Genomic DNA, 20,818 nt, shown 5'->3' on the forward strand with positions numbered 1-20,818 from the left:
TTTCATGCATATAAACATAGAGATTATCGTAGTGTTTTTGGAATCCGAAGCTTAGGTAGTAAAACACATTACATTACAATGGGATATTTCAGCTCCACGGTGTTGTGTCTAACACAATTTATATTTATCTTGCGTTGAAGTCCTATCCTGAAAAGTGCTTAGTCCAGCCGGAGTGCCACATAAACATTACCCTGTGGTTTATGCTACGTAAAATCTGAGATTTTGAATAAGAAACTAGAAGAACCGTTGAGATTTTCCTTGACTGATTTTCTTTTAGACATTTGCATAACTACGCGTTCTTTGTGAATGATAGAGCTTGTGCAAATCTGGCCATAAATAATTGATTAATATATTTAATCGTTAAAGTTAAACATATTTAATAAACAGTCCATACCCCTAGGAAAAAGATTACATTACAGTTCTGTGCGGAGAAGATTTGTAATATTTTCAAGAGAAATAAGTTTAATGGTCAAAACAGGAATATTTGACTAACTAAATAATTATTTGCTTAAATATGGCAATCAAAGCCATTTAGTTCGGTTAAAGAAATCGTATGAATTAAATTTATATTGAAACAAAATATTAATATGTTTAAACTTGCTAAATCTTACTCCCACAATAAAATCCTTGTTTATTTTTAGGGTTGATTTTTTCTGGTCCATCATGTAAAAAGAACCAATGAATCCAAATTGTTTCTGCTTAAATGATTAGTCTATCCATGCAAAAACCCTCGGTAAACACATTCAGACAAAAACGTTTATTCAACATGTTTAGAACAATGTAAAGATACCGAGATACGCAATAGAACACACCACACTACCAACAATAGGTTCAGTGACATGGGTAATCCTATCAGAGCTTCTGTATGTTGCAACGACTTGTCACATTCAATACGAACACAATGAATCCAATTGATGGAGAACTAATTTAGTTTGCCGCAAACCATTGTGATCAAGATATATATACAGTAATGTACGTTAAGATGGAATAGAATCTAATGCAAGTGGTCTTTTATTGAAATGAAATGTTTTCATTGTTTAGTTAATTGACAATATAATAAAAGATGCATAATTAGGCCTCACATACAAACTTTAAAAAAATGAATTACCTACATGTTAAACTCTTTACAATCAGACACAGCTCAACATTGTCAGTAATTACGTAAGTGTACGTACAAGCCCCTAGAACAAACCGTCCACGACGATTAGGTTTAATAATTTCCATCAGTGCAGCAATCCTGCAGACTAAGAAAACTTTTATTTGCATGATTTTCTTTTCATCTAAATAAATCCTAAAACATGTGAGATTTATTCCATATTTAAATAATTTATATTTAACTATTACTTAAGTTTGCTACCACAGGGATGGTAAATAACATGTTTTTAGTAGAATGAGCTTAGTAAATAATATTTTTCAAATTTTTTTCAAAATTTATAAAAAAAAATAGAAAAAAGAGGGATAAATGGTTCACAAACCTAGTAACATCGTAAATTTGCACTAGAGCATATAATGATGAAAATAATACTTAAACCAACAAACATTTTTATGTTTTACGTCACAACCTCAATAGTTAGGAAATTATATATTATGTAGAAAAGGTTTCAGTATTAGATAACCAAATACAAACTTTTGTATGGTTTTTCTTTCAATAAATGTGTATGCTATATAATAAACATTCAAATAGGACAGCCAATTAAAATACAGAGGGGTTCAACAGTGCAGGTAGGGATGAGCAACACTAATTATAGGGACCACTGCAACTCTTGAGTCCTGGCTAGGGAAAAATGTCTACATTGTATTAATGATCTCACCTCTGCAATTGTTACACTGTTGTAATTTTTCATCAAGAAGTGCTCTACAGTTTATTGGATCATAAAAAATATAGTACCCTTTTTTTGGTCCTTTGTGTCACCTAAATTTCCCTTATACTGCTTTCTTGTTGTGTATATTAAAACAAAATAGTGTAGAGTGAGATTTTGTATTTTAGAAAATAAAATGTGTATTTTTTTGTGAAAACCATTTGCTGTGATTGGTAATTTTTCATACAGTAACATACAGGGTGAGTTTTAATTGTCCCCCCCCCCCCAACTTTTTTCTACATTTTTTCAAATATCAATCCCAGACCACTTCCAAACATTGTTGGGTAGTAAGTACTTCATTTTGACAAGGTGGTCATTTCCGGCCGCCATCTTGGATCCGCCATATTGGATGCAAATTTTTTTTTCAAATGTAAAGGTGGGGTTGTGACCCATTATTTCGAGCTACATTTTTACCCTGATTACAATGCCGCAAACCGTTTTTGAATATCTTGATTCATTCTAAAGTTACGAGGGCTTTTTAAAACTTTATTTTTAGCCCATTTTAACATTGTGCATTTACAAACTAAGACCATAATCCCAAAATAGTGCTAGATAATGATAAGTATACACTACCAGTAATTGTCCACCTATTTTCACTTGGTTATGACTGATGTATTTTTTTCGGCCGCCATCTTGGATCCGCCATTTTTAAATGTGATAAATTATTTTAAATATGAAGGGGGTGTTGTGACCCATCATTTCGAACTACTTTTTTAAGCTGAACTTAATTCCATTATCCGTTTTTCATTTTCATTTTTTGATTTTTAAATATTGACATTTTTAACAAAAAACTTTTCAATATTTCATAAATAAAACTTGATAACAAAAAATGGATTGCGGCATTGAGTTTAGCTTAAAAAAGTAGTTCGAAATGATGGGTCACAACACCCCCTTCATATTTAAAATAATTTATCACATTGAAAAATGGCGGATCCAAGATGGCGGCCGAAAAAAATACATCAGTCATAACCAAGTGAAAATAGGTGGACAATTACTGGTAGTATATACTTATCATTATCTAGCACTATTTTGGGATTATGGTCTTAGTTTATAAATGCACAATGTTAAAATGGGCTAAAAATAAAGTTTTAAAAAGCCCTCGTAACTTTAGAATGAATCAAGATTTTTAAAAACGGTTTGCGGCATTGTAATCAGGGTAAAAATTTAGCTCGAAATAATGGGTCACAACCCCACCTTTACATTTGAAAAAAAAATTTTGCATCCAATATGGCGGATCCAAGATGGCGGCCGGAAATGACCACCTTGTCAAAATGAAGTACTTACTACCCAACAATGTTTGGAAGTGGTCTGGGATTGATATTTGAAAAAATGTAGAAAAAAGTTGGGGGGGGACAATTAAAACTCACCCTGTATACATAGATTATTACACAAACCGAATTGGTTTATTTACCTTTATTTTGCCAAATGTGAAAGAAAGAATATGAAAGTCTCTTTTGGTATATTAATAATAGGTCTCTAAAGTAGTGTTATTTACTTTGTATTGGGGGTGTTATCAACGAATTATATATATTACGGTTAACAATTAAACATGTATTAATTATTAAAATTTATATTAAATAAAGTTTCGGTTTCAGTAGCCCTCGTGGTAGTTTGGTGTGTAACACTTTAACTATTACAGGTTAAAGTTGTTTTCCTCATTATTATTATTTTTTTTATAAAAGTGTCCAGTTTAGAAAAAGATAATCTTTAGGTACATATATAAAAGCGAAATGAATCACTTACAAGTTTCAATCGTATTTATACGATGGTATTAGGTTTCTAACTTGTTCCTCTACACTCTTGTGATTCTTTTTAACTTGAGTCATAACACAAAGGCGCAGATAGATTACCCTAAGCTTGATTGTCTTTATCTTTTCTAAAATGATTTGCTGTATAATTTGAAACGTTTAAAATTATCTCAATAAGGTCATTATTTCTTTAAGTTCAGTCAGTGCGTATTTTTGTAAACCCTTCTCAACATACAACCTATACATTGTAAACTTAAGTTAAGTTTGGTAAAGATGTTTCTAGGAAAGTCAGATAAGTGCTTTTAAAATTTACAAATGTATACGCTTAATATTAGACCTAATTTGATTTTTTGTTGATCAAATGTTTGCTTTCTATGATATCATCTGATTTGGTTTCCATGGAATCATTGTTGTTGATCAATGAAGTTTTTGCCCTCATACAATACATACCTCAAACACTACCTTGGTCCCACAATAGCCTATTTCACGAGGCAAGCCATCAGAACGGTCGGAAACAAAACTAAATGTTGAGAGGGACAAAGGCTTCATTTCAAGCTGGCTTGATTGTTCCATGCTGACGTCACATTGTTGATGTCTATTGGAAAATGGCAGATTTACCTCTGGAAGCGATATTTCTTTGCACAACAAATACTTAACAATAAAAGTGTAAATAAATCGTTATTGTTTATAGTAGACCTATATGTATTTTTCTAATTGGAGGCTTTATTTTCCTGTACATTTACAAAATTTTTTTACGAAAAGTGAACAATATTTTTTTTAAGTCTATTCATGGCACAATAAAAACCGAATTATTTAAAATGTTCGATAAAATATATAAAAATAAAAATATACAATATTAGCGGTTCAGCGTAAAAAAAACTGTATGTAGACAGCTAAAATTAGGGATGGTCAAGTCTCGAAATTTCGGGAAATTTTCGGGAAATTTTAAATCTCGTTACACGAGACGAGATTTCTTTTTGGCCGAGATTTTTATCGAGACGAGAATTAAAAAAAAAAAAAAAAAAAAAAAAAAAAAATTAAAAACGCCTGCAGAAAGTCAATGCAATACCCGCAATACAGGAGCGTGTTGTAGTTGCGTTTCTTTTGCGAAGGCATTCTTATTTAATTAATTCTATAAATGTAAATATTACTTTAATTATTTTAATAATATTACTTTAATAACATTTGAGAAGTTTTGTTAAGTGTAAGCAGTGTGAGGAATGTTTTATTACTATAAAAAGTCAAAACAAGTAACTATTTTATAAAAATTAATATTGCCTTTATTTTATGATTTATTTTATTTTAGGATAAGTTGAACTCTATCCTAACTGATATCACTATGTTTCCTAATCGTAGGCATTTTTAATAAGTTAGGCGTGATTAATAAAAAAATGTTATGCTGATGTTTTTTAATAAAAGATTGTAAATATTCTTGCCTATTATCATTATTTTTGTATTTAAACAGTCATCTACCAATGTTACAAAATCAGGTAAAAATTTTGAACGTGCATTTCCCGTTGTGTATGAGAAGGGAAATCCCGTCTCGATCTCGTCTCGAAATTTTATGAGAAATAAAAAATCTCGTCTCGTCTCGTCTCGAATCTAAAAATTCAATCTCGTCCATCCCTAGCTAAAATATTACATCATATAAAATATGACATCATGTCCCAATTTACACATACTAAATAATTGCCAAGCTGACCAATAAAAATATATAACTGCTGGGATATGATTAAATTATATGAAATACTTTGACATAATTACCTACTTCAAACACTAATAGTCGTGAAACACACGTTGGCCAACAAATACGTGAAATAATTAATTCTACTTACAGCCAACTAAAAAAAATTTTTAATTAATAATAATCAGGTCTCAATAATTTGTATTAAAGATGTATATATTTGATTGGTGGACTTGAAACAGAATTTCAAATTTCTCAAATGAAGAAGAAAAAATAGCCTACGCATGTTTGCTAAGAAAACGTTCAACTCTATTTTTAATTATTGCGAACAATACACACACTTAACAAGCTATATCAGGCTGTATTAAATGCTACAGTCTTGCAGGTAATGCACTTGTATGTGTCTCTCCTTTATGTCACACAATACTATAACACTGCAGCCAGGTGTAAAACTTTGTATTGTCATCTACCTTTTGTACCACATTGTATTGTATTGTCATCTACCAATGCAGCACAATTATATTCCAGTTAGATGGAGCACTCAAAAAGCGTCTTTACTGGAGTAGCCTACTACATAAGTCATAACCTTCAAATGACGTAATTACTTACAAAGTTATAAACTGAATGAATACCATCATGAGGTTGACTAAGAAAACACAAAAGCTCGTCACATTCGAACAATTTAAGGCAAATAGGTCCATGCAATAAAAATCTAAAGACCTTTGATCAAGCTCTACAATCATTGTCAATATTTGTGTCTTGTCTGTCAAGGGGAGATCTTTGTCCATGCTGATGGTCTTGTCCATCTGTGCTTTGATGTCTTCTACTGCTTGAGTCACCTCATTGTTTGCTATTGCTCCCAACAGAAAAAGAACACTGTGGCAGCCAATCGGCACGGATGACCATACAAAAATTATCCTTTTATCCGAGTGAGAAGAACCGTATTTTAGTCCGTAATACATCCAAGCAAATACAATGTTTCGTACTAGTTTCACTGAGTACGAAAGTAAAAGAAATGAAACTGGATTTGAAAAGATTTCATTGATTGAGTCATTTAAGTCCAATACGGATCGCACGAGACTTAAATTGTTGCAGCTAATGCAAAGCCGTATCTTTTTTGCAATCATATGTTTTAGGATGAGCATTTGGATTAAGTTATTTGAGAGCAGGATAAAACTGAAAAGTATGAAGAATGAGCTCAATGACCTAAAAATTACCGCAATGGATAAGATACTGTTGATCCCAATGATTAATTGAAGGATTGTTGCTGATGTGACAAACCAATCAACATGTAAACCATTTTCTGTATCAAATTCTTCGATTGAGAGGAGCTTTTTAGCGAAAAAATCCTTCAGAACACAAACAAGACCAAATATAACTGAAAGTCGATTACACGTAATATCAAAATTATTTGTAAAAGTTAGAATACTTGTAACTTCAAACCAGATTAGTGTCAGTATAAAGTAAATTGAAACGGCTAGAAATCCAGCATGTGTCAATCTTTCATACCACCTCACCTTGCTACAAATCTTAAACGTAAAAAGTGGAATGTGTTCCCAGTATTTGATTAAAGATTTTATGAGCATTATGTTAACAGTAAATACATAAATAACATTGTTACACACAGTATTACTGCTATAAACGTAACGTGGACCTGCTGTGTGAAGGTGAAAATTATAAAATCGAATAGAAACGGTTGACCTTTCCAGTATAATATGTCTAATGTATAATATGTCAATATCTCTTTACATAACACTTAATACTTAATGTCATTATTACATCAGCAGGAAAGAAATTAGAATACACCTTTGTCCTAAAATTCATAATTTGCGATACAATAAATGCCATTGAAAATGGATTATTGAAAAGTTTGACAGTGATAATGCATATTATAACGTCTACGAGCAATGTTTTGACAGTGTAAGAAGGTAGTGAGCCCACTTCATGTCAATGTGAACAGGAAAACTAATGAGGAAGTTAAGATTACTAAATCCCAACAAACTTATTTACTAAAAATGTTGGGTTCGCTTTATAAAAATAAACTTATTTAATACTATGTATTGCATTAAAAATTGCTTAGGCCCAAATATTGCATTACTAAAGGTCCATTACTAATTTTAAATAGTGTTTTCTACTGTAAAATGTAATGGATTTTTTTGTTAATCTGTAAGGAGAAATAAGCGTTTCTAACGGAAGCAAATAATTTAAAAACGTTAACCTTTCACTACGATCGTCACTTGAATAGAAATACAGATAAATAATTTGAATGTGTTTTTTCACGTGTTTAAAACTAAAAAACAAATAAACAAGCTTTAACCTTAAGTCTACGTAGCGCTTTTAATTTTCCTGTGGCTGATTTTAAATTCAATTGTTTTTTTTGTTTTTTTTTTGCCTGGATGGGTTATGTTGTGCGGAATCGACGGGTTAATAAGAGAGAAATAGGGCAGAGAAAGTGCAAGAGAGGGAGAGAGAGAGAGAGAGTGAGGGGGGGAGAGAGAATCGCTGTGGTGCCGCATCGCCCTGTCAGTTTCACAATGCAGACTTTAATTTTCTCTGCCAACTTTTAGTTGTACTTCGTAAAACATGTTCAAATTTACCAAACTTTCAAGATGACAGTTTTGTTAAACATTTTAACTTTATTACAGACAAGTAATAGTCATTTACAATAAGGTTTGGTTTGTGTAGTAAATAGCTAAAAAATAATAGGTTTTTTTTTCTTTCTAAGAAACATATAAATCTTGCTTGTACCGTTCGTAATGGAGCTTTGTTAAATTTGTAGTCTTTTTTAAGTGATATAACTGTCCACATCCCATTAACAAAATCTATACGAAAATGAACTGATAAATAAAGCAGGTTCTTGTAAAATTTAGGATTTAGAATTGTGTTAAATTTAGTGTACTATATCTTTAGGTGACGATGACTAAATACGAGTAATTAATATGGAATAAACCTATATGATAGTGTTTTCAATCTTAAAATAATTAACGATTAACGAATTCATCAACCAGTTTCAGAAAAAAAGTTTAGTGTCGATATAAAGAATATAAATAGCCATTCCAAAAAAATGGACACCAGAAGATGAACCATTGCCAACAACGCGCTGCCAACATATCGCTGTTGGCATTGCCAACATCGCGGAACAAAAACATCTCTCATTGTTTCGCTATAAATCAAAGGACGAAACAAATTTAAAAAAAAATCTATGAACATTAAAATCCATTTCATTCTATGATATACTACAATATTTTGTGTACGAAAAACAATAGTTAAATCTTCATTGTCCAAATAGGTCAGTAATATAGGTAGTGAATACGGTTTTTTTTTATATTTTATCAGCGTGGCCTAATCCTATTATTCCTCACGTTAATTTGTTATGGAGCAAACACACACAAAGCAATTTCAGTTAATTACAAAAAATATAATTCATGATAAACGATAAAATAAAGGACAAACTAAGTACTACTAGCTGATATTACAGAGTTTATATCAACCAAATGAAATATTAGCATTTAAAACCATGATTGTATGCCTACTTTACTGTGCATAATCCAATAGAGATTCAGTAAAGATTTAAGGTGTACGTTTTGAAAACGTATAAAATTTACCACCGTAGTAGTAACACGGACGGTTTAAAATTATATGATTTATGGTTATCTTGAAAATATGTTCATTAAATTTATTATATTTATACGTAAAAAAACACGAAATAAACTATTTGCTTAATTGCTAAATATAAACTAGAAGCACACTTTAACAAAATGTATCAACACAGAGGGTCTGTAAATTGGCTGAATAACATATCACGTCATCTCTGGGGTGAGATCAAGTGTAACTTTATGTTGGTTTTTATAGAATTATATAGAATTATATTATGTATAGATTGTATATTATATATATATTATTATTTTTATATAGAAATATATATATATATATATATTTATTTGGAGTTGCAGTAAATTTATTTGCTATGTAAATATTTAATATTAGTTTGTATATGTTTATTACAATAGGGCTGCTTAATATCTATGTGATTTTGGACCAAATTGTAAGTTGGCTATAAGATATTTTTTACTTTAACAGTTAATTGAATTAACACATGTTATTTATTTAATGGTATTGACAAGTATGTTATTGAATTACAAGGATCAGGATTAAATTTGAGCTAAAGTATACTTGTACTTTCTCAATGTGGGCACTTGCTTGCATAATGACATTAATTGATATTATTTTGATTGATCGTTTTTATATGTTCCTGTAAACAAGAAAGTGTAAGATAGTACACCAAAATACCATCTAAACCAGTTTATGGTATAAATTGCAAGTAGAGCTTTAGTGAACGAGAATGGATTGAAAAAACTGTTCAGCAAGAAGCCATTCAGTATTCTGAACAATTAACTGAGGGTTAGCAGTGTTTTAGGTCGAATTGTTTTCGCTAACCAATGAGAAACTCTGAAAGCATTAATGTGGCCAAACTCTAATCACCTAAACCCAGTTCCAAGTAAGTGATTGGAGGGAATTCGTAATACAAACTTTCGATTATTGTATAAGTTAATGCTCATTCTGTGTTTTCTCTACAAAATAGCAATTGAGAACTAAAATATGCTCCTGCCATAAAATAAAACATAAAACAACGTCCTAAATATGTAGACTAGGTAATGTATATTTGTATTGAAACAGTAAAGAATTAAAAGCAAGCCTGTTAATATTTCGTCTCTTATTGTGTGCACTTGAAAGGACATACACGTCATGAGTATAGTATAAATTATTTTACGCCTCACAACACTATTTAGACGAACTTTCCACGCAAGAATTTAGTCCAGAGTCTTGACTAGTGGTTGTTAGTCCTTTAGTTGGTAGTAATATATAAGGATTTGAACAGATTTAATAGTATGGTGTTAACTATCATACGTCAATCGTCCGGTAAACCCTTTTTTCAGGACTAGTAACGTAATATACTATTAAGTCTTAGCCTCTAAATTATTTGGTGCAGTAAACCAACAACACATATTTATTGAGTAACAAGTATTTAGGCCTACTCGAATATGATTAAACAAGAACTTGGCGAATATCAAAACCACGCCACTCCACCCCATCCCAATGATAACCCTGTTTCATAAGCCACATTATAAGTTAATACTTAGTTAGTTAAATACTTCACTAAAACTATCTTAAACTAAATCAAAAGATGCATCTCATTGTATACGATCCATCCACAATAAAGCTGGTACGTAAATTTACAGCATTTTAAACTTTTAAACCAATTAGAAAAAAATTTTAGGTTGGATACAAAACATATTTAGCCAATATTTTAGCAGTACGATGGGTCGCTCGACCACTTTGCCGGACCGAGCAGTAATGTACGGGCAAAACAATTTCAAGAAACAATGGTGACCCTAAATGCGTCAAACTGTTTCTAAAGTTGCCTTTTACCTCTGGGAAATTTCACGGACAAAAGTTGCTTATGGAAAAATACATTAAAACTGTATGTTTGATTCTTTAAATATTTAATAGAGTATGATAACAGAGAGTGAAAAAGGTGTCTTAAATGAATAAAACTCCCCCAAATCTATATACATATATATATGTATATATATTTAATATTAATTTATTATAATTTTCAATAATAATTTTAGAACGGTTATAATTGTCACTTAGTTTGTTTTTCATCATGAACCCAATTTACTCAAATCTTGTTGTGCATGATTTTACGTACCAGTAACTAAATTCAACTAAAAAGGTAAAATATGCTGTATTATTATTTAGTCTTCCTTAAACAAAAGGCTAATATAATATGTATAAACTATAGACTTTATGTATTTAATACATTTTTCACCTACATACTGTAGACATGTAAATGACAAAACCCCTCTTTTTCCTTCCCAATTGTTTCATCATACATGATAACACTTTTATCTACAAGGCAAAGCTTATTCCATGTCATTTTTGTCAGCTTTTGTTCCTTTGTCTATAGAAATTTTTGTATAAAATAATTTCTAAAGCTCTGTTAATTTTTTTATACAAAAAACTTGTTATTAGTCTATCTTTGACTATTGCCTCAGTATCTAATAGTTAATGTTACTGCTGATTGTTTTATTGTTATTGTTTATTGTTTTCTTCTAACAAGAAGACAATTTTTTTAATGTATTTTAAAAATTTCGTGATTTTTTAAAACGTTTTTATTAGCTCGCTTTCTTGTACAGTACAAATTTTGCAATCAATTTTATACTAACTTCCCAATGAGCTAGAGACTTAAAACTTGAAACATAGCTCACAAATGGAAGAAAATGCAATATTTAATTTTTATATTTCCCTTGGGCTACGCCCCACGGGCTTGTTTTTACTAACTCGCTTTCTTGAAAATGTTGATACTTCCCGATGAGCTAGAGACTTGAAACTTGAAACATAGCTCACAAATGGATAACAATGCAATATTATATCATTTAATTTTCATATTTCCCTTGGGCTACGCCCCATGGGCTTGTTTTTATTAGCTCACTTTCCTACATATTTTGATATCAATTTTAATCGAAGTTCCCGATGAGCTAGAGACTTGACATTTGAAATATAGCTCACAAGTGGATGACAATGCAATATTATAGCATTTAATTTTCATATTTCCCTTGGGCTACGCCCCACTGGCTTCTAAGTTTTTCATGTTTACATTTTCAAAGATTGTAAATATATCAATTAATTAAAGTCAGCTGTAAATACTTAAATTTGACAGTTCAAAAAGCAGAGGTTAAGAGGTACACGTTCTGCTCTCAAGAGATTCTTTATACAAACAAATATTTCAAAATAAAGATAAACAATTTGATCGCAGATATAAAGGTGTTTGTTAATAATGTCATTTGTTATTTATTTAATATTCTATAAAGTAAACAATAATTAAATAGATTGATATATTTATAGTTAGTAGGTAGGCCGTATATCCAATCTAATACATAATTATATGAAAAGAAACTCAAATAAACCTTAGATTTCCCACATGCCTCTGTCCTAATCTGCTATAGATGCATGAAATAGATTTAACATCCACACACATTAAAAACTAAAAAGTATAAAATCCTACTAATATTATAAATGAGAAAGTTTGGATGTATGGATGTATGGATGTATGGATGTATGTTTGTGACAAGTGAACGCAAAAAATACTGGTCGGATTGGGCTGAAATTTGGCATGATGATAGCTCACATTCCCGATTAACATATAGGCATATTCTTATTTCAAAAATCCTTTTGGGCTCCGCCCCAGTGGCTCTGGAGTTTCCCATGTTAACCTTATGAGAAATGGAATTATTGAATCTTAACAGCTGTTTCAATTAAACAAATTGGTTCTGTTCTATGATGTTCAATAGCATTAAAGTTACAAGGATTACCAACAGGGTGCAGCACTATTATTTCTTTTACATTTATGACAACAGCTAATTTGCAACCAAAAGGTGAGTGAGCGTAGCGAACGAACTTCAACCTGGAGGCGAGTTAGCGTAGCGAACGAGCTAACCTGAAGGCAAGTGAGCGTAGCGAACGAGCTCCAACCCAAAGGTGAGTGAGCGTAGCGAACGAGCTCCAACCTAAAGGTGAGTGAGCGTAGCGAACAAACTTCAACCAGGACGTGATTGAGCCATGCGAACGAGATAATCTTGAAAATTAAGAAGTTAAACGGGGCAAAGCCCGCGGGTTACAGCTAGTAATTTATAAATAAAAAACTTTTTAAAACAAAACGTTTTTAAATGCACTAACAAGTAGAAAATAATTTTTAAATATGTGGAGAGTATAAATACTTGTAAGATTTAAAACGAAAAACGTGGGGTGCATGCAATTGATAATAATACATTAGTTCAATAGGTGAAGGTAATTGTAAATTATCTATTACTGCATGCACCCCACGTTTTTCGTTTTAAATCTTACAAGTATTTATACTCTCCACATATTTAAAAATTTTTTTCTACTTTTTAGTGCATTTAAAAACGTTTTGTTTAAAAAAAGTTTTTTATTTATAAATTATTTAACTTTAACTTTTTGGACGGATCTTATAGTGTATCAGGTGATTTATAAAACCCACAACTTCCTAATTACAGCCAAACGGTTGAAAGCCAGATATGTATTTACATCCGCTTTATATTTCTTGGGTGAATACGCACAATCCAATTACTTAGTAATTGGTTTTAGTAAGAACTCAGTCTGTAGGCTATACGTATTTGATTGATGATGACGTTAAAAAAAATATGGTTTGAAAACATGTTTTTCGTGATATGTTAATTGTTTGAGTTAGGTACCTTGCTTTGTCAAATGATCATTTCAGTACTATTGATATTTTCAGACATCTAGAGTCCGTTTAGCTTCAATTTAGTGATCCAATATTTTTGTTGTCTGTACAATCCTCTAGAAGTTGTGAACTTATTTGAAATAAATATTCAAAAGATTGATCAAAATGTATTATAATAATGTAAATTAATAAACCCGAATTAAAACATTACGTGTTTATATCAGTTTAAATTCCCTTAAAACATATTTAATAAAAAATTTATTTAGACCATACGTGGTATGAATATCACACCGAGTCACACCAAAATCTTTAAATGCATTGGTTCAAATCAATTCAAGAATGAACACCATAAGCGATATTTTTGTAGTTTATTACAAAATATCGCCACAAATTGTTCAGTTGAACGCTGTAAGTGACATATAGCAATATTTGCGGCGCACACTCCCCGACCTTTAACCTTTAACCCCTGGTTATGACACATGAATTAACAAAACATCTTTATCCCCCTGTCACCCGTGATAAGGGTCGTTGTTTATTAGTTTTGTCGTTGTATCGTTTTGCCTTCAAACAAAAAACTTTTAGAATTCAAATTTCGTTTCACCTTTCACAGAGCAAGCGTGGGTTGAATATAATTTTAGTACAGTAATTTTAAAAGTCAACTCTTTGAATTTACGACTTAACAATACAAGCGAGAAAATTTCGTAGTTTATAATATAATCAAATTTGTAACAAATGTATTAAATTGAAAACAACCTGTCGCATCTTTAAAACCATATTTAAATAGATGGTTCAACTAATTTATACTAGTGTAAATATTGTTTCAGTGACTACAACATACTGATCAAGACTAATTTCAATCTAAGTTAAATATTTTATGTTTTTGCCAAATTAAATTCCATCTCCTATTAAAAAAAATTCAAATTCACCAAGATACAACACGTTAAAGTACGTGGTTTAACATAACAGCTGTGTAACACTTTATAAAACGTTTCTTGAACTTACACACGTATATATTAAAACGTTTTTATTAGCTCGCTTTCTTGTCCGGTACAAATTTTGAAATCAATTTTATACTAACTTCCCGACGAGCTAGAGATTTGAAACTTGGAACATAGTTCACAAATGGAAGACAATGCAATATTATATCATTTAATTTTCATATTTCCCATGGGCTTGTTTTTTTTTTTGTAATTGAGCAGAATAAACCTAATTGCTAAGTCTTCAGAAATATACTTGCGCACCAAATATAGCCTCGTATTTTATCCGATTATTCATTTTGAGAAAACGTGGCAGTTTAATGAGAAAGAACTATCTAGAAATTAAGTATATGGAAATGGATTGAACACACTCTCAGAAGACACTATGGAAAAGATAGACTCTGGCATCAAAGAAGTCTAGAAGAACACATGGGAACGAATAATGGAGAAAGTGTTTGTGAATAATGGATAGGAAAAGTAAATCAATGATCATTGAGTTTACAGATAGTGCAATTTTCGATATTCCACAAACGAGTTAACTAGTAAAAACAAGTCCAAGAGATTTAGTTAAAGTATAACATGAATTGAACATTAAAAAATAGAAACAATGCTTTATACACATACAACTAAACTGAAATACAGGTGCAGTTATAAATTAAACCCGTTAAACAGATTCACGACTCTCAATGCTAGACTATGTGAAACCCTACAAACACAAAAATTATTTACAAAACTAGACTGCAATAGCTTGAAAACGGATTGATGATTATTGAAAACCACGAGCACATTATTTTTGTATAGCCACACTCATAAAATCGCCCCATTCAAGCAAACCTGCATTATAAGTGACTAATTTGTCATACTGTAGGGTTTTATTGAATAAGATTACTAATAACTGGCATTATTCGATAACAAAAGTTCAGGATAACTCAGGTACCTAGGCTTGCTGCTACGAGGGACTAAGAAAGTATGTTTGGTTTTATTTATGAAATTCGTGCGTTTTCATGTTAATTTGATATTCCTACATGCCTATGTGGATCCAGGAAAAATAAATAAACTACATATATTTTCGAGTTTTTCCCAAAAACAAGAACAATGTGGGAAGTGGCGTGTTCTGTTTCGAACTTATAATATTTTTGTAACCAATATACATTGGATAGGAGTACGCTGCATTATTCTATATTTTAAGGTGAGCTAAATACTAGAAAATCAAAGCCCGTTTTCTCATGGCTGAATCGGGCTGGTTCGCAAACGCACCCGAAGTTTATGTTGATTTATAAAAGAATTTTAGCGGCTTCTGGAGACCGAAAAAGCACAGTGGTCTTACCTTGATGAATAACCTAGTAACTATGCTCCTTGAGGAAGGGTCGCTAGTTAAGTATTTGACGATGTCATTTTATAGCTAAAAAATGCGGCACTCAGGTCAACGCTTGTTTTCATTAATAAAATCGGTCAACTAATGTCTGTAAAGTCCATATTATCGTTTTCACGGAGCTTAGCATGTTTACTCCATTCAATGTAAATATATGTAAACAAAATAAACGTAGTATAATTTGTCTGGGTAGCCGAGTGGTCAAAATGCTCGGCTTCAAATCTGAAGATCGCTGGTTCGATTCTATGCGAGATTGTTTCCAGACTTAGGTGGCATTTGGGCTATCAATAATGCAATCTAACAAAAAAGTCAATGTTAGTAACAAAACCTGGGTTTGAAACGTTCCCTAACAAAAAAAGTAAATAAATGCAGCAGACGTAGATGTACAAGAAATAGCTAAAAAATAAAGAAATAATGTTTTAGTTTTTGAACTAGCTAGTAATACTAATTACAATCAACATCCGCTTCAAATCGCAAAATGCAAGAAATCTTAAATACTTCCGCAGAAGAACTATCACTTGGGTTTACTGTCAAAAGAATGTTGGTTATCTCAACAACTTTTTAGTTTTGAGTGCAACAGTTTTCCTTATTGATGTGTATTTTATGTCGCATTACTTATTTACCCCCAGAAGTTACAGCAGGTAGACAAAATGTGAAATTAACGCTGGACTAGAAGTGTATTAGGTATTTCGGTTATAACGATCGCACCAGGTTAGGTTTGGTTAGTTTAAGTTAAGTAGCTAAACATTTGAAATTAAAGTAAATAATGCATGATTAATGTACATAATTTTTGTAACTAACAAAAAACCTGGTGTTTTCGTTATAGCGGAAAAGAATCGTTTACTGTGGTTCAATTTATCCGTGACTGATCCTAATACTTGTGGACATAATCAAAGTTTAATTTTCTAAAATTGTCCATTGTTCTATAACATATTTTAACATGGTAAATATATAAATAGTTGAAAGTGAAAAAATGTTTAACTATATACATTTTTACATGCGATTACGGGAATCTTGACAGGGGAAATCATAGCCTGAAGGGCAAATCCGGGCAATGGACGGCTGGATCCGACAACGTGATTGTAGACTGCAATATTAACATGGCAATATAGGGGCAGATGTTGCCAGCTGCCATTGGCTGAATACGATATGACGTCATCAGACCGCTAGAGCTGCATCAACCTAACTGCAATCTCTTTTTGTAACTAATGCATCTCATTTATGCCATATCACGTACTCTATGTTTATATATTCAAAATACAGTGTCAAATATTAGGTCAGTCTGATTGTGTGAGTTATTTATTTGTTCCGATTTACGTTTCCCTTTTTTAGTATAACAAAACAATAATGAAAAATCAGGTTGGACAATTGCTAAACTTACAATAAATAAATTTGAGTGCAAATGTATGCTATTTATATTAACAAAATAAAACGTAATACCTTAGTATCGCTAATTCACAGTCAAAAATAAAATAACAGTTTGAAACATAGCACATATCGAGTGTCTAGAATAAATAGTTAATAGAATAATATAATAGTTACTAGTGTTTGTGAATACTTGATACAGAACTGTCATATTATCATCATTGTAAACCCATATTTGTAGCTGGGAGCATAATGACGGTTTGTAACCTCTATTTTTCAGTCTTTGCACGAAATCAAGAAGGAGTGGGATTCTCTTGAGCTAAGAGGCAACATCCATCGCTATAACATGTAGGAAAAATTATCTTAATTTACCACATGTTAGGTTAAGTAAGGTTCAGATGTCAAATGATGTTCTTAGTTACAAGTTTTTTTAATAAACTTCCTTTTTAAGCTCGGAACCTGCCAGACCCAAAATTCAGGAAATGGGTTGAAGGGTTCCTTTTGTCAAGCCCTTTGTACAAGGTTAAAGAATTTTTTATCTGAAATATGGAATATGTTAGTAGATTTTTTTGTTTTAAACCGAGTGTTAAGTGCCATTTTGTTTCTCTGCATAGAGAGTTTCAGAAAATTGTTTTATATCGGTAAGAAACCTTGTACTTTTCTCTTATTTTAGTTGTGATTGTACTGACGCTTTCTAGTAATGTAACCCTACATTTTGTGGAAATAAAAATTCTTGATTCTTGATTCTTATTGTGTTAGTATTTAGGAATAAAATTACTTTATTTTAAAATTAGTTTGTTGGTTATAAGTAATTGATAAGCTCTTGGTCTCAAAATAGAAATCGACCAATTTACTCTTTGAGAATGATGTTGTAAGCCTATTTTACAAGTATATTGAGTAGTTTTATGTTTGTTTATGTAAATAAGTCACTGATTAGGCGACGAAGTAATGATATATCAGACATATAGCCTACATATACATTAGTGAATATGTTTTAAATCCCTCTTTAGGGCTAGAATCGCCTTTTTATACGTAACAGTGTATTTGTCTTAGAATTACATAATTGTTTTAAATATATCGAAGAAAATAAATTATGTGCAAATTATATGATGCTTTTATTTTAGGTCGTTTTAAGTCTTTTAACATATTCCCTGCACTAATATTTATTTTTCGCATCCTAAAAGTGTATACAGTAACATAAACAGTATATATTTCTTGATTTTAAAGCCTTATATTCATGTTTATGTACCAAAATACAAATTGAAAATATGATTAGTTCCTTCAGTAAAACCATTGACTATTGGAGACTGAAGGTAAAACCAAAAAGAAAAAGTCTGATTAATTAGGATATTGCTTGAAAATTAATTTGACAAGAAATATCACATGTTGGTTATGTTTGTGAAAATTGAATTCCATCTAGGTACTTATAATGAAACCTAAAGCGAATTGAGCCATTTTATTTGCAGTGCATCATATCAATATTTAGTGGCAATCGATTTTGTATATATAAATAGCATTTCATAACTACTATTGTTAAAAAATTTAATAAAAACCAATAACTGCGAGTTAAAATCGTTCAACTCCAAATTGAATAAGCAATTTAAAATAATTATTCCAATGTAAAAGAGTTGCAGAACAATTTAACAATTTAAGTATGTTAAATTAAATTAAATACATAAGTAATCCCCTAAATTAAAATAACAATTTCAATTAGTTCCAAAAACATTTTACAAATAAATTATATAACTCGTATTGGCCTAAACTAAAAGTAAAAATTGCCTATCGCTAATTAAACCATAAAAAACATAAATATAATTTGAACATTTGATTGAAACATAGTTTTAATCAAAAATACTTTAATTTACTTTTTCCAAAAATAAACAAGGCATCAATTATCATGATAGCTCATCGATCTTCTCGTTTGTAATCGAATATTTCAGTAACATAAAAAATTCCTCACTCAATCATCTGTGATTGCAAATTTCTCTCGTTTTGGAATATTTTTAAATTGAACTGACAGTGTCCTATATTATTTTTAGTTAACTATAACAGATCTAATGTTGTGATTTACAGTGGCCATAAAATATGACTTTTTCAATTGATTTACTCCGTGCACATACTAAACCTAATTACATTATATTTTCCCTTGTTATATTTCAAACGTTGTTACCGAGTTGAATTATGTTACACACTGAAACATAAAACGGTTTTCAACAAATATATATTTTATACGACCATTAACCGTGCAAGTATTGTTCTAATGCTAAGCTAACACCAGACCTCTGGAGATGTCTATTTTTAGCATCTGGATGGGTCCACTTAGCCCATTCATGGGGTGCAAAGTGAAACCCTTAGACTCGCCCCTACGTATTAAATAAACACTGAGTGACTGTAGAAATGTTGACTCGCAATTTAAATACTCTCTTTGCAAAGATAAATCTTTAATAAAATATAATAGGGTTTGTTCGGCTTCCAAAGGTAAGGTAGCGTAAAGTATACTTATTTTAATCATCCAAAAGTAGTCCAATCCACAAAACACTACTCAATTCACCCCTTCAATTTACCCTTTCAACTCACATATTTTAACCACCTCAAATGGACACCGCGTTCACATAACCTCAAATGTGAATCAATACTGCAGATCAGACTTACCTAGACTCGCCTATGGAGCGTTACTTGCCTTACACTCTCACATACACCCTGTAACGCGTCACTCGCGTAACGCGCAACGCGTAACGCGTAACGCACACACAGTACCCGGGACGACGCGGCGTAAGGGTCGGCGTCTCTTACAACACTGGAGTCTGGGCCTAGCATGGACCAGGGGGTGGTCGGGATGCCTCCCTTCATGGCCTACTTACCGCCTCCATGTTGTCAATTTATTTGCGGTTATTTCTGATGATTCCTCCACTTCAACGTGCATCGATCATACCTGACTCGAGCCTTAGATTAATGATATTGTCAATAACAAGTGTGTTTTCGTGTTCGGGTTCTTACCCGAACGGGAAAGTGGTTTGCGAGATTAATTGTTCTTGTAAGTGGTGCGTTGCGAGTGTTTGGTATTTTGCTTGAAGTTTTTTGGTATTTGATAGCTTTGGTAACGTTTAAGCATAGTGTAAACTGTTAAATAGAATTTGATGTATAAAGTAACATTAATAAAACACTCTTTGGCGATACGTATAAAATTGAATAAACCCCTTTTTTGAATGTAGACTGCTTAAAATAGAGTTAGAACGACGAGCCAATTGTAAATAATAACTGTGACTTTAATCAACGATTAAGAATTATACATTGTGTTGTTGTGGATTACTTCAACCCAATCAGTTACAAGTACTCATTTTATTCCTATGTAAATTCTTTATATTTTTTATCTTGGCTAAAAGATAGTTTGTGCGATTGGTGTAATTTAAAGTTAAGTAGTTATATTATTGGACCGTAGGACTGTGCATGAATAAATTATCCCCCGTATATAAACGCAAATCAAATCTATGAGTTTGCAACGGATCCAAACAATTGTTGAAATTCAGGGTTTTCTATCAAACTAATT

General features: G+C 31.4%; 1 protein-coding gene across 2 annotated transcripts in view; it reads right to left on the minus strand.

Moving 5' to 3' along the window:
* LOC128991590 (cyclic nucleotide-gated cation channel alpha-3-like) overlaps nucleotides 1-20,031 on the minus strand; it is a 363,748-nt gene extending 343,717 nt beyond the window's left edge. For both annotated transcript variants that reach the window (XM_054414605.1, XM_054414604.1), the window contains exon 1: nucleotides 19,924-20,031. The gene's annotated coding sequence lies outside the window, so the exon portion shown is untranslated. The remainder of the gene's footprint in view (nucleotides 1-19,923) is intronic.
* Between the last annotated feature and the right edge of the window lie 787 nt (nucleotides 20,032-20,818).

This window comes from Macrosteles quadrilineatus, unplaced genomic scaffold, assembly GCF_028750875.1.
Source record: "Macrosteles quadrilineatus isolate MER2022 unplaced genomic scaffold, UCM_ALF_1.0 Scaffold_4__1_contigs__length_99947679, whole genome shotgun sequence".
NCBI classification, from domain to species: domain Eukaryota; kingdom Metazoa; phylum Arthropoda; class Insecta; order Hemiptera; family Cicadellidae; genus Macrosteles; species Macrosteles quadrilineatus.